Raw genomic sequence first — 10,669 nt, forward strand, 5'->3', positions numbered from 1 at the left:
AGGGTTAGAGGTTAAGATTCTACCTTTCATATTCGTCAATTTAAAACTAAGTCTTTTCCAATCGTTATTCTTTGATACAGGTAACATAAGGAGGAAAGAGATTTTTGACTTTCTGTGACAATAACTCTACCTTTTGGCCTTTGCTGTGTTGGTTCTAAATAACCATAAATCACAATGTTTTAAGCTGCCCAGAAAAATGCTATTTCTTTAAAGTGGATTAATATCGAAATATAAAAACTATGATCTAGTATCTTAAGCCTAAATAACTGCACTGTGTAGTAGTCCGTAAGCTGCCTTAAAAAATAAATAGGTAAAATCACTGAATTTTCTATGCCTACAATTCAAAACTTAATTCATGGTGGAGCCCTTACCAGAACAATCTTCTCCGAATATTTAAATATTCATGCTGAACACCTTTTTCTCTGGAATCCCACTTCATTTTTATTTAACAGTTATCCACACCTTTGATCATCCAAGCTGTCAGGATTTATGTTAAACCAGTGGTTCTCAAGAGAGGGGGCAAGAGATATTACACAATATCTAGAGACGTTAGATGTCACAATTTGGTGGAGGTGTGACAGAGGCCAGGGACGCTGCTAAAACCCTGTAATGCACAGGACAGTCTCCTCACGCAGGGATCTAGCCTCAATGTCAGTAGTTGTTGACGTTGAGAAATCTGCGTTAGACCCTTTGATGGGCTCAGAGATCTGTGGGAGCTCATGTGTTAGTAAAAGGTATAAATCCAGATCACAGTATTGTTTATAGTGAGGAAATCACTGGTTACATAAGGGTGTAGAAAGTTGGGATTTCTTAGAAAAGGAATGCCCTGGGAACACTGAGGAAGATGTAGATTTGGGAATTTAGGGTTGGTGGAGTAGTGGAGGAATCTGGTTGGTTAACCCCACCAAAAACTGACAAGCACTGGCTGGAACTGGCTGCAGGAGGTCAAGATGAGTGGCAGGTAGGGGATAGCATGGACCCTCCCACTACCAGGCCTTTCAGGAAAACCAAGAGCCATGGAAGTGGAAGAGAGTGCAACATAAGAGCATGTGGCATAAATCATGGCCAAGTAGTGTTTGTGAGGTAGTAAGAGCAATCAACAAGGGCTTTGCCCACTGCTGTCTTTTGGATAGTTTGGGTCACGATTCTCAGGGAGACTTCACTTGGGGGTTAAAAGGAACATCGCCTCAGGGTAGGTTGGGTTTCTCACTGGGGCCCCAAACCCCGTAAAGCCACAGGGGATAAGTGAAGTGTGAGAAGTGTAAAGCTTCAGACAGGGCCAGGAGGACTCTTGTGAACTTTGAAGAGGGGAGATGAACAGGTCAGGGAGCAGAGAGGCGTGAGTGAAGACGTGTGTCCAGGAGAGGGATTAGAGCCTCCAAAAAATAATTTAACTCTGGGGCTACTCACTGATGGTTCATGTGTTAAGTTTTGTGACTTTGTAACTTGTGAATGGTGGATGCTCACTAAATACTTGTTCTTAACTCTCTTATTTACTATTCTAAATCTATTCTAATTATAGGTTAGGATTCTTGTCTTTGCTTAATCTTTGAATGGACTTTGGGTCAAACTTCTGTCTGCTGACAAATACTGCTAATTACCCTGGTTTGATCACTATACATTGTACATGCTGAAACATCACTATGTACCCCATAAATATGTGTAATTAGTGTGTTAAAGAAAAAACAATAGGGACCATGTTATATGTGCCCTCTAAGATTTTGTCTTAAATTAATTAAGATATTTTATCATTTAATATTTAATACATTAAAAAAGATTATGTGAAACATTCATAAAAGTTATGTTGGAACATTCTAATAATAGCAGATATAATTTTTTTTTAATTTATTGTTGGGGATTCATTGAGGGTACAAGAAACCAGGTTTCACTGATTGCATTTGTTGGGTAAAGTCCCTCTTACAATCTTGTCTTGCCCCCAAACGGTGTGTCACACACTGAGACCCCCCCTTCCCTCTCTCTGCTAATCCCTTCCCCACTCCTCCCTCCTTCTTCCTCTCTCTGCTCGACCCCTCCACTTGTCCTTAATTGTTCTCATATCAAAATTGAATACATAGGATTCATGCTTCTCCATTCTTGTGATGCTTTACTAAGAATAATGTCTTCCACTTCCATCCAGGTTAATACAAAAGCTGTAAAGTCTCCATTTATTTTAAATGGCTGAGTAGTATTCCATGGTGTACATCTACCACAGCTTGTTAATCCATTCCTGGGCTGGTGAGCATTTAGGCTATTTCTACATTTTGGCGATTGTAAATTGAGCTGTGATAAACAGTCTAGTGCAAGTGTCCCTATGGTAAAAGGATTTTTGTCCTTATGGGTAGATGCCCAGTAATGGGATTGCAGGATCAAACGAGAGGTCTAGCTTGAGTTCTTTGAGGGTTCTCCATACTTCCTTCCAAAAAGGTTGTATTAGTTTGCAGTCCCACCAGCAGTGTAAAAGTGTTCCCTTCTCTCCACATCCACGCCAGCATCTGCAGTTTTGAGATTTTGTAATGTGGGCCATTCTTGCTGGGGTTAGATGGTACCTCAGGGTGATTTTGATTTGCATTTCTCTAATAATTAGGGATGATGAGCATTGGTGAATATGGTTGTTCACCGTTCATCTGTCGTCTTTAGAGAAGGTTCTATTCATGTCTCTTGCCCATTGATATATGGGATTGTTGGCTTTTTTCATGTGTATTAATTTGAGTTCTCTATAAATCCTAGTTATCAAGCTTTTGTCTGATTCAAAATATGCAAATATCCTTTCCCATTGTGTAGTTTGTCTATTTGCTTTGGTTGTTGTCTCCTTAGCTGTATAGAAACTTTTAAGTTTAATTAAGTCCCATTTGTTTATTTTTGTTGTTGTTTCAATTGCCACTGGAGTCTTCTTCATGAAGTCTTTCCCCAGGCCAATATCTTCCAGTGTTTTTCCTATGCTTTCTTTGAGGATTTTTATTGTTTCATGCTTTAAATTTAAGTCCTGTATCCATCTTGAATCAATTTTTGTGAGTGGGGAAAGGTGTGGGTCCACTTTCAGTGTTTTACATGTGGATATCCAGTTCTCCCAGCACCATTTATTGAATAGGGAGTCTTTCCCCCAAGGTATGTTTTTGTTTGGTTTATCGAAGATTAGGTGGTTGTAAGATGTTAGTTTCATTTTCTGGTTTTCTATTCGATTCCAAATGTCTATGTTCCTATTTTTGTGCCAGTACCACACTGTCTTGACCACTGTGGCTTTGTAGTACAGCCTAAAATCTGGTATGGTGATGCCTCCAGCTTTGTTTTTATTACTAGAATTGCATTAGCTATACGGAGTTTTTTTTTTTTGGTTCCATACAAAATGCAGAATCACTTTTTCCAGGTCTTGAAAGTACGATGTTGGTATTTTAATAGGGATGGCATTGAATAGGTAGATTGCTTTGGGAAGTATAGACATTTTAACAATGTTGATTCTTCCCAGCCATGAGCATGGTATGTTCTTCCATTTGTTAATATCCTCTGCTATTTCCTTTCTTAGGGTTTCATAATTTTCTTTATAGAGGTCCTTCACTTCCTTTGTTAGGTATATTCCTAGGTATTTCATTTTCTTTGAAGCTATGGTGAAGGGAGTTGTGTCCTTAATTAGCCTCTCATCTTAGCTGTTATTGGCATATACAAAGGCTACTGACGTGTGGACATTGATTTTATATCCTGAGACAATACTGAATTTTTTGATGACTTCCAGGAGTCTTGTGGTTGAGTCTTTGGAGTTCTCTAAGTATAAGATCATATCATCAGCAAAAAGGGAAAGTTTGACCTCCTCTGCTCCCATTTGGACGCCCTTTATTTCCTTCTCTTGCTTCATTGTGTTGGCTAGAACTTCCAGCACTGTGTTGAATAGTAATGGTGACAGAGGACAACCTTGTCTGGTTCCAGTTCGGAGAGGAAAAGCTTTCAGTTTTACTCCATTCAGTAAATATTAGCTGTGGGTTTGTTACAGATAATTCGATCAGTTTCAGAAATGTGCCACGTATGCCTATACTCTCCAGTGTGCTAATTAGAAAAGGATGCTGGATTTTATCAAATGCTTTTTCTGCATCTATTGAGAGGATCATATAGTCTTTGGTTTTACTTCTGTTGATACAGAATAACGTTTATGGACTTGCATATATTAAACCAACCTGGCATCCCTGGGGTGAAACCTACTTGATCATGATGTATGATTTTTTTGATGACAAACTGTAATCTATTGGTTAAGAGTTTGTTGAGAATTTTTTCATCTATATTCATTAGTGAAATTGGTCTGAAATTCTCCTTTTTAGTTGGCTCTTTTCCTGGTTTTGGTATCAGGGTGATGTTTGCTTCATAGAACGTGTTGGGGAAGATTCCGTCCTCCTCAATTTTTTGGAATAATTTCTGGAGTACAGGAATAAGCTCTTCCTTGAAGGCTTGATAGAATTCTGGTGTGAAGCCATCTGGACCAGGGCATTTTTGGTTGGAAGATTTTTTATTGTTTCTTTAATCTCAGTGCTTGAAATTGGCCTGTTCAGGAGCTCTATGTCTTCCTGGCTAAGTCTAGGGAGAGGGTGTGGTTCCAAATATTGATCCATTTCTTTCACATTGTCAAATTTCAGAGCATAGAGTTTCTGGTAGTATTCAGAGAATAGCAGATATAATTTTAAAATAATGGTATAAAGTGTGACATTACTAACATGACATCTTCCAGTTGTGTTTCTCCTCTGCCTTCTGCCCAGAAGTAGTAATATCTTAAATTTTATGTTTTATTATATTGAGTTTTCAAAACTATAGTTTAATCAACATCTCTATCTCTGTGATGTTTAGTTTTTATTTGTTTTTAAGCTTTATTAAAATTATTTCATACTCTAGCCTTCTAGGCTCTGATTTTTTTCACTTAACATTATGTTTCTGAGACTAACCCTTGTTAGTGGATATAGTTAATATAATTTTATTTCTATATCATATTCCATTGTCAGAGTATTTCACCATTTATTTATTCATTCTCCAGCAAATAAATGTTTGGGTTATTTCCAGATAAGTTGTAGAATCGCTAATTCTTATGCTATTCAAATTCAGCTTTACAAAATGATGGCAAATCATTTCCAAAGAGCTTGCTCCACCCATTCTTAAGAATTCATTGTTATCAACACTTGCCATTTCAGACAGAATTTAGGTTTTCAAGAAGTCTATTAATTTAGTAAGTCATATGAGCACATATTAATTATTTCTATTTATGTTCTACTTTTACAACTAGAAATTTCTAGCCCAAATAAAGTGCCAGCATTTCTAGAAGACTGGAGGGCACGGATCTTGCATAGGAATGCCTTCACATTTTCTTTGCTTAAAACTATTTCTTGCTTATTATTTGTTTTGCATTGCTGCTCAAGGGTGCAACTATTCATTATCTCAGTTGTGGCTTTATGCTGGATTATTTTAAAGTTAAGGATCACTGAGAAATTATCTACTAAGTGAAATTTAAACCTACTTAAAAAAACAGCTCTGTTGTTCCTGATGTAGTCTGACATATTTCATTCTCAAAAGACTGGAATTTATATGGACAGTGGTGATGTCTATTTCAAAGGATTGGTTACATTTGTACAAGCAGACTGTTGGACAGAAAGTAAGTTTGCATCAACTGTGTCAAAATGTGGCCTTTTTAATTTAAGTCTTCCTGGGAAGAATTTAGTTTAGTTTGTGGGCCTTCTCATGATTTTTGGAGGTTGAGAATGTTTGGGTATTTTCTTGATGCTGGCTTGGGCAGTGCTCCTGAGTGGCCAAGCATCGCCTCTTGGCTCCTGCTGTGTAGTTCATGACTCCTTAGCAAGTAAAAATGCACATGTCCATCTGGATTCATGTCTAAATATGCATAGGAAGGATTGTTGTTCTGTACGATGAAGAACTTCATTACTCATGGATATCCTTCTAGTTAATGGGTGATCAACCATGACTTTGTAAGGCCCTTTCCTTAAGACTGTCTAACCTGTGTGTCTCCAGTTTAATCTCTCAAATTGGTGGTACACCAAGCCCCATCACCCATGCCATTTTACATGTATTTCAACAACACCATCATCATTCATTGCTGATAAAAGTATTTCCAGTGTGTCTTCACACTTTATTTTCTTTGTCTTTCTGACTGGAGAAGGTGCAAAGCTCATTACAATGGGTGAGTTCAGTCTTCCTCCAGGACAGATTCAGTTTTTTATTTTGTATTGTTTTTAGCTTCTGGAATTCTTTCCTAACAATTAGACTGTAAACTGCAGGTGGAAAGAGGTGTGTGTTTGTGCAGCGAGAATGTAGCAGTGAACAGATGCCACATGGAAAGAGTTACCAGTGTACTGTACAGAGATGTCAGGACTCCAATTGGTGGTGTTCCTTCAGCTACACGGTGCCTACTTTTCAGAGGGCTCCTGTACAGATTGATGTAGCAAATTGGAGCAGCACAAGCTTCTGCCCTGGAGTCCACCCAGCTCTGGTCTAGGGAACCTGGGAAGCTGTCCTCTGAGTGCTAGTTACAGTTCCTGGTGCTCACTAGGCCTTGGATAGCAAAGAAAATATATCGCTTCTGGGCTCTACAACAAAATCATTCTTTTGCCACCTATGTTTAAAATAAAAACATACAGCATTAGAAGTATGCATGCAGTAATTAAAAAAATAAATAGAAATAGAAACAAAATGAAACAAGCCATCATTCCCTCTCCCAGTAAACCATTTAGCAAGGTCAGAAATAGTACCTCTCCAATATATTTTGCTAATCTATTGCCTAATGTTACATTTTTAAGACTTTAAGTATTTGAATCAGGTTAACGACATGGTGTCCTGACTTAGGATTCTTATTCCTTAATAATGATGATTTTGAGTCTGGAAGACTATTGCACATGGCACGGCACCCCACACATGGTAGCGCCTCAATGAACACTTGTTGACCGAGGCATGGTAAGGCTGAGGAGTACAATACTTCAGGATGGCTTCCCAGAGGAGATTTTATTTTATTTTTATTTATTTATTTTATTATTTCAAGATACTTTATTCTTAAAACAGGTCACAACACTAAGCTTTTGGGCCATTCTGCCACTGTACAAGCTACAAATGCTTGCTGAGCAGTGGAGGGGCGCTCTTTCACAGGATGTCTGAAAAGTGAATAAAAATCCATGTAAAACAAATATTCAAATAGTTTCCATAGGAACACAGATAAGTGTGACCCCATCTCCTAATCTTACATATTGCTGCATCTGTGTCAACCTTACTCTTACGAAGACATTTCAAAACTAGCAATAATTAAATGGTCCCCCCAAATCCCTTAATTCAAGCTAAACTTGCAGTTAACAGCTACAGAATGGTATCTACACATTAATACTAGCTGAAGCACAAGTTGCTGGGTGACGTTTCATTCCACTTTCCCAAGCACAAGACACAGGCAGACTGCCAACATCCTGCTCTTCTACTTTGGGTAGGTGGTTGGGGTTCTGAATTTGCTGCACAAGTTGCCATGTCAGTCCTGACATCACATAGTAGATAGTCGGGCTCTGGAATCCATTGAAAGTGGAAGCAGCAGCCACAGTGTAAGCACCCATATTTTTAAAGAGCATCCAGTTGCCCACATGCATTTCTGGCAGGTCACAGCACTCAATAATCCAGTCAAGGCCATCATCATATGTTGTTCCCCATATGCTGGATGAATAATACTTCTTATCTGGGGATTTAGGTCTCTTTTCCAGAAGAGGCTTTACATGAGCATGATCATAAAGGATGCAGTTAAACAATCCATATACTCCATCATTCACGTAATACATAAAGGTTTGTCCACTGGACTCATCTGCATCATCAGAGCCTATCTGTTCCTTTAATACAATTTTTTGGCAATGATACTAACTGCAAGTGTGAAAGCTGATGCAACATAATATCTGCCTGGTTCAGCTATGATTCTCACTCCAGAGTCTGATGGAAAGTACTTGTCCAATGCTGGGCTGATTATAACAGTGATCTCTTCAAATTTAAGCTTAATATCCTCAGATCCAGGAAAGCCACTGCCAATATCCAGCAGGTACATGCTGAAACCAACCTCAGCTCCCATGTAAAAGACACAGCGAGCATCAGAGATTGCCTGCACAAAGCTCTTGGGATCAGTACAGCCACTTCCTACGTGGAAGCTGACGCCAATGACATGAATATTTAGCTCTTTTGCCCGTTCCAAAAGAAGTCTGCTGGTTTTGAGTGTGGCACCAATTTAACACTGAGTCGACAGACTGCTTTGGGATCATCAGTGGCAATTCGCAAAACCAACTTGGCTTTGGATGTGCTCTGGAAACTTTCATCAATTCAACTTCACTGTCAAAAGTCATCATCTGGACTCCATTATTGGCAGTGTACTTGGTTTGAGACACTTGTTTACAAGGATTTGCATAGATAATCCTCTCTGGAGGCACCCTGAGACTTTGCACAATTGAATTTCAGTCTTGCTAGCACAGTCAAAGCCTGTCCCAATGGCAGTGAGGGCCTTCACAATAGCTCTACTGTCATTACATTTGACTGCATAAAGGGGAGTGACACAAGGAAGAGCTTTTAGCCATCTTCCGTGTTTCTTCAGAACATCTCCAAGGTCTGCTACATAGAAGGCATCCTTATCATCAGAAAAGGAAACTTCATTAATTTTTTTTGGTCCAGAATGTCCTTGGCAGTAAAACCTTCATCAAGGAAGTGGCAAACTCTTCATTACTAATGTTCATGGTTTCTTGATGTTTCTCTGAAATGCAACAAATTGAAAAACTAAGAGATGGAATTTAAAGACATACTTCCAGCTTCTCATAAAGGCAGTTCTCTAGGAATTCTGAATCCCACTGCGTGTGTTCTCCGAGCAACAGTGGAAACGTTCTCAGAGAATCTGGGTGCCCCAGGCCAGCCCCATGGAGAAGCCGGTAAGCCGGGGCGGCGCAGAGCCGGAGCCGCAGAAGTGCTCGGCCACCCCCCGCGGGTCAGCGCCTGGCTTTGGCCTGCGGGAGACGCTGGCCCGAGGTGGCGCCGGAGCAGCTGGCAGAGGGGCGGCTGGGGCTGCAACTTCAGGGACTGACCCAGAGGAGATTTTAAAGGGCTTTTCGGGAATACCCTATCTTCCTAAGCACAAGGAAAGATAATAAACTGTTTCTGGTGGTACCAGGGAAAGTGGCCATTCTTTGTTCTTGAGCGCGCCCTAGAGGAAAGAGGAAAAGCGAAAGGTCATTTGTTGTGTTTAGCACAGTGAACTCCATGATGGACTGAAGTAAGGTCATAATTTTTGAATAAACTCTATAAGACATGACTTCTATATCAGATTATGAGAGGTTCTGAATGAAAAATAGGGAAGACTTTGAAAAATGTGCCATGTCTGCCGTGCAGTGTGGCTGTGATGGCTGTCCTCCAGCTCACATTACGCCAGTTTTGGCTGAATGGCATTTATTTTAGAGTGAGATAGGGGTGTGGGGGTGGAGAGAGAGTGCTTGTGTGTGTGTGTGTGTGTGTGTGTGTGTGTGTGTGTTGGAGGGAAGCTCACTTCTCTTGTTCCTAAACACTCATCATGTTTTAAAATTGGCATCCTAGCTGTCCAATGGTGTCTTGACAACGAGAAGAAAAGTATGCCTGATTACCTATAAAACCAATTTTAAACATCTGTTTTGTTTTGTTTTTAAAGAAATACTCGTTTTTCGGGTGGCGTCTGTGGCTCAGTGAGCAGGACGCCGGCCCCACGCGCAGAGGGTGGTGGGTTTGGGCGTAAGCCTGGCCAAACTGCAACCAAAAAATAGCCGGGCGTTGTCCCGGGCGCCTGTAGTTCCAGCTACTGGGGAGGCTGAGGCAAGAGAATTGCCTAAGCCCAAGAGCTGGAGGTTGCTGTGAGCTGTGACGCCACAGCATTCTACAAAGGTGACAATGTGAGACTCTGTCTCTAAAAAAAAAAAAAAAGAAATACCCTTTTCCAAATTGGAGCTAAGCTATTCTACATGAATATCATCTGATATTTAGAATAACACGGCTTATCTGTTTTCTGAAGGACCTGCTGGGAACATTGTTTAAAAGTGGTTCATTGTCTACAGCAGTAAAATAGTAACATATTGTTTACAAAAAAACCTGGACCGGTTGCAAAACTCTTAAAAGTTTTAAGGATGTTTTATGTTTTGATGGGCAAAGAATCGGTAAGATAAAGTGTCCCAGAAAGGAATTAGATTTGTTCTGCAGGTTGCTAACAGTGGTATTCATTGATGCCCAAGAAAAACATTAAGATGATAAGATAGACACAATACATTTTTAAAGTTAAATTATATTTTGGAAGTAGAAATGTAAATGAAATCTCTTAATTCTTAATTGCTTTAGAAGTACACTTTGGAAAGTTTAACGATTAATGCTAAAAACTGCAACACAGTAAGAGCTTGGTAAGTATTTATTGAATGAAAGGATATTTATTTCTATAAAAGCAGTGTGTGAATCAGATTTTTGTAAATTGAATCATACTTTTACATGTATTATGACTCATTTAGTAAGACAAATAATCTTTCCTAAGCCTACATTTGTGGTAAGTCCAGATTTTCATGGGTCAGAGTTGCTGGAATGGGAACACCTCATGTCGCCTAAGGTTTAGTTTGTTCTTTGCACAGTTGCTAAGTATCCAACAAGTTTGATTTTTTAAATTTTAAGGCCAATGGTT

At 39.5% G+C, this 10,669-nt stretch overlaps 1 pseudogene; it reads right to left on the reverse strand.

The window, feature by feature from the left end:
• Positions 1–7,340: 7,340 nt before the first annotated feature.
• On the reverse strand, positions 7,341–8,803 carry LOC100943425 (annotated as a pseudogene).
• Between the last annotated feature and the right edge of the window lie 1,866 nt (positions 8,804–10,669).

This window comes from Otolemur garnettii, unplaced genomic scaffold, assembly GCF_000181295.1.
Source record: "Otolemur garnettii isolate 467f Iridium unplaced genomic scaffold, OtoGar3 scaffold00278, whole genome shotgun sequence".
Lineage (NCBI taxonomy): Eukaryota > Metazoa > Chordata > Mammalia > Primates > Galagidae > Otolemur > Otolemur garnettii.